At 35.2% G+C, this 5,000-nt stretch overlaps 1 long non-coding RNA gene across 4 annotated transcripts in view; it reads right to left on the reverse strand.

The window, feature by feature from the left end:
- Positions 1-5,000, reverse strand: part of LOC131271306 (uncharacterized) — a 122,551-nt gene that overhangs the window by 68,642 nt on the left and 48,909 nt on the right. For all 4 annotated transcript variants that reach the window (XR_009180109.1, XR_009180106.1, XR_009180107.1 and 1 more), the window contains exon 2: positions 4,174-4,259. This is a non-coding gene — a long non-coding RNA (uncharacterized LOC131271306). The remainder of the gene's footprint in view (positions 1-4,173; positions 4,260-5,000) is intronic.

The raw sequence follows: 5,000 nt of genomic DNA on the forward strand, positions 1-5,000 counted from the left end.
GTGGTTCGAAGCACTTTTTACGTGATTCCAACCACACCAAAGCAACTTCCAAGGTGGTTCGAAGTACTTTTTACGTATTCCCAACCACACCAAAGCAACTTCCAAGGTGGTTCGAAGCACTTTTTACGTATTCCCAACCACACCAAAGCAACTTCCAAGGTGGTTCGAAGCACTTTTTAAGTAATTCCAACCGAAAAACTTTTTTTTTCTTTAACTAAAAACGTAAAAAAAAAAAAAAAAAAAAAACCAGGAACTAAGCAATTTCATCCACATCCAAACAACATTTAAGGTGGTTCGAAGCACTTTTTACGTGATTCCAACCACACCAAAGCAACTTCCAAGGTGGTTCGAAGTACTTTTTACGTATTCCCAACCACACCAAAGCAACTTCCAAGGTGGTTCGAAGCACTTTTTACGTATTCCCAACCACACCAAAACAACTTCCAAGGTGGTTCGAAGTAGTTTTTACGTATTCCCAACCACACCAAAGCAATTCCAAGGTGGTTCGAAGCACTTTTTACGTATTCGCAACCACACCAAAGCAACTTCCAAGGTGGTTCGAAGCACTTTTTACGTAATTCCAACCCAAAAAATTTTTTTTTCTTCAAATAAAAAATTAAAAAAAAAAAAAAAAAAAAAAAAAAAACTAGGAACTAAGCAATTTCATCCACATCCAAACAACATTTAAGGTGGTTCGAAGCACTTTTTAAGTGATTCCAACCACACCAAAGCAACTTCCAAGGTGGTTCGAAGCACTTTTTACGTAATTCCAACCGAAAAACTTTTTTTTTCTTTAACTAAAAACTAAAAAAAAAAAAAAAAAAAAAACTAGGAACTAAGCAATTTCATCCACATCCAAACAACATTTAAGGTGGTTCGAAGCACTTTTTACGTGATTCCAACCACACCAAAGCAACTTCCAAGGTGGTTCGAAGTACTTTTTACGTATTCCCAACCACACCAAAGCAACTTCCAAGGTGGTTCGAAGCACTTTTTACGTAATTCCAACCGAAAAACTTTTTTTTTCTTTTATTAAAAACTTTAAAAAAAAAAAAAAAAAAAAAAACTAGGAGCTAAGCAATTTCATCCACATCCAAACAACATTTAAGGTGGTTCGAAGTACTGTTTACGTATTCCCAACCACACCAAAGCAACTTCCAAGGTGGTTCGAAGTACTTTTTACGAGTTCCCAACCACACCAAAGCAACTTCCAAGGTGGTTCGAAGTACTTTTAACGTATTCCCAGCCACACCAAAGCAACTTCCAAGGTGGTTCGAAGCACTTTTTACGTAATTCCAACCGAAAAACTTTTTTTTTCTTCAACTAAAAACTTAAAAAAAAAAAAAAAAAAAAAAACTAGGAACTGAGCAATTTCATCCACATCCAAACAACATTTAAGGTGGTTCGAAGTACTTTTTACGTATTCCCAACTACACCAAAGCAACTTCCAAGGTGGTTCGAAGCACTTTTTACGTAATTCCAACCGAAAAACTTTTTTTTTCTTTAACTAAAAACGTAAAAAAAAAAAAAAAAAAAAAAACCAGGAACTAAGCAATTTCATCCACATCCAAACAACATTTAAGGTGGTTCGAAGCACTTTTTACGTGATTCCAACCACACCAAAGCAACTTCCAAGGTGGTTCGAAGTACTTTTTACGTATTCCCAACCACACCAAAGCAACTTCCAAGGTGGTTCGAAGCACTTTTTACGTATTCTCAACCACACCAAAGCAACTTCCAAGGTGGTTCGAAGCACTTTTTACGTAATTCCAACCGAAAAACTTTTTTTTTCTTTAACTAAAAACGTAAAAAAAAAAAAAAAAAAATCCAGGAACTAAGCAATTTCATCCACATCCAAACAACATTTAAGGTGGTTCGAAGCACTTTTTACGTGATTCCAACCACACCAAAGCAACTTCCAAGGTGGTTCGAAGTACTTTTTACGTATTCCCAACCACACCAAAGCAACTTCCAAGGTGGTTCGAAGCACTTTTTACGTATTCTCAACCACACCAAAGCAACTTCCAAGGTGGTTCGAAGCACTTTTTACGTAATTCCAACCGAAAAACTTTTTTTTTCTTTAACTAAAAACGTAAAAAAAAAAAAAAAAAAAAAACCAGGAACTAAGCAATTTCATCCACATCCAAACAACATTTAAGGTGGTTCGAAGCACTTTTTACGTGATTCCAACCACACCAAAGCAACTTCCAAGGTGGTTCGAAGTACTTTTTACGTATTCCCAACCACACCAAAGCAACTTCCAAGGTGGTTCGAAGCACTTTTTACGTATTCTCAACCACACCAAAGCAACTTCCAAGGTGGTTCGAAGCACTTTTTAAGTAATTCCAACCGAAAAACTTTTTTTTTCTTTAACTAAAAACGTAAAAAAAAAAAAAAAAAAAAAAAAAAAAAAAAACTAGGAACTAAGCAATTTCATCCACATCCAAACAACATTTAAGGTGGTTCGAAGCACTTTTTACGTGATTCCAACCACTCCAAAGCAACTTCCAAGGTGGTTCGAAGTACTTTTTACGTAATTCCAACCGAAAAACTTTTTTTTTCTTTAACTAAAAACGTAAAAAAAAAAAAAAAAAAAAAAAAAAAAAACTAGGAACTAAGCAATTTCATCCACATCCAAACAACATTTAAGGTGGTTCGAAGCACTTTTTACGTGATTCCAACCACTCCAAAGCAACTTCCAAGGTGGTTCGAAGTACTTTTTACGTATTCCCAACCACACCAAAGCAACTTCCAAGGTGGTTCGAAGCACTTTTTACGTATTCCCAACGACACCAAAGCAACTTCCAAGGTGGTTCGAAGCACTTTTTAAGTAATTCCAACCGAAAAACTTTTTTTTTCTTTAACTAAAAACGTAAAAAAAAAAAAAAAAAAAAACCAGGAACTAAGCAATTTCATCCACATCCAAACAACATTTAAGGTGGTTCGAAGCACTTTTTACGTGATTCCAACCACACCAAAGCAACTTCCAAGGTGGTTCGAAGTACTTTTTACGTATTCCCAACCACACCAAAGCAACTTCCAAGGTGGTTCGAAGCACTTTTTACGTATTCTCAACCACACCAAAGCAACTTCCAAGGTGGTTCGAAGCACTTTTTACGTAATTCCAACCGAAAAACTTTTTTTTTCTTTAACTAAAAACGTAAAAAAAGAAAAAAAAAAAAAACCAGGAACTAAGCAATTTCATCCACATCCAAACAACATTTAAGGTGGTTCGAAGCACTTTTTACGTGATTCCAACCACACCAAAGCAACTTCCAAGGTGGTTCGAAGTACTTTTTACGTATTCCCAACCACACCAAAGCAACTTCCAAGGTGGTTCGAAGCACTTTTTACGTAATTCCAACCGAAAAACTTTTTTTTTCTTTAACTAAAAACGTAAAAAAAAAAAAAAAAAAAAAAAAAAAAAACTAGGAACTAAGCAATTTCATCCACATCCAAACAACATTTAAGGTGGTTCGAAGCACTTTTTACGTGATTCCAACCACTCCAAAGCAACTTCCAAGGTGGTTCGAAGTACTTTTTACGTAATTCCAACCGAAAAACTTTTTTTTTCTTTAACTAAAAACGTAAAAAAAAAAAAAAAAAAAAAAAAAAAAAAACTAGGAACTAAGCAATTTCATCCACATCCAAACAACATTTAAGGTGGTTCGAAGCACTTTTTACGTGATTCCAACCACTCCAAAGCAACTTCCAAGGTGGTTCGAAGTACTTTTTACGTATTCCCAACCACACCAAAGCAACTTCCAAGGTGGTTCGAAGCACTTTTTACGTATTCCCAACGACACCAAAGCAACTTCCAAGGTGGTTCGAAGCACTTTTTAAGTAATTCCAACCGAAAAACTTTTTTTTTCTTTAACTAAAAACGTAAAAAAAAAAAAAAAAAAAAAAAAAAAACTAGGAACTAAGCAATTTCATCCACATCCAAACAACATTTAAGGTGGTTCGAAGCACTTTTTACGTGATTCCAACCACTCCAAAGCAACTTCCAAGGTGGTTCGAAGTACTTTTTACGTATTCCCAACCACACCAAAGCAACTTCCAAGGTGGTTCGAAGCACTTTTTACGTATTCCCAACCACACCAAAGCAACTTCCAAGGTGGTTCGAAGTACTTTTTACGTAATTCCAACCGAAAAACTTTTTTTTTCTTTAACTAAAAACTTAACAAAAAAAAAAAAAAAAAAAAAAAAAAAAAAAAAAAAAAAAAAAAAAAAAAAAAAAAAAAAAAAAAAAAAAAAAACTAGGAACTAAGCAATTTCATCCACATCCAAACAACATTTAAGGTGGTTCGAAGCACTTTTTACGTGATTCCAACCACACCAAAGCAACTTCCAAGGTGGTTCGAAGTACTTTTTACGTATTCCCAACCACACCATAGCAACTTCCAAGGTGGTTCGAAGCACTTTTTACGTATTCCCAACCACACCAAAGCAACTTCCAAGGTGGTTCGAAGTACTTTTTACGTAATTCCAACCGAAAAACTTTTTTTTTCTTTAACAAAAAAAAAAAAAACAAAAAAAAAAAAACTAGGAACTAAGCAATTTCATCCACATCCAAACAACATTTAAGGTGGTTCGAAGCACTTTTTACGTGATTCCAACCACACCAAAGCAACTTCCAAGGTGGTTCGAAGTACTTTTTACGTATTCCCAACCACACCAAAGCAACTTCCAAGGTGGTTCGAAGCACTTTTTACGTATTCCCAACCACACCAAAGCAACTTCGAAGGTGGTTCGAAGCACTTTTTACGTAATTCCAACCGAAAAACTTTTTTTTTCTTTAACTAAAAACGTAAAAAAAAAAAAAAAAAAAACTAGGAACTAAGCAATTTCATCCACATCCAAACAACATTTAAGGTGGTTCGAAGCACTTTTTACGTGATTCCAACCACACCAAAGCAACTTCCAAGGTGGTTCGAAGTACTTTTTACGTATTCCCAACCACACCAAAGCAACTTCCAAGGTGGTTCGAAGCACTTTTT

The sequence above is a fragment of the Anopheles coustani genome, unplaced genomic scaffold (assembly GCF_943734705.1).
Source record: "Anopheles coustani unplaced genomic scaffold, idAnoCousDA_361_x.2 scaffold_50_ctg1, whole genome shotgun sequence".
Classification (NCBI taxonomy): Eukaryota; Metazoa; Arthropoda; class Insecta; order Diptera; family Culicidae; genus Anopheles; species Anopheles coustani.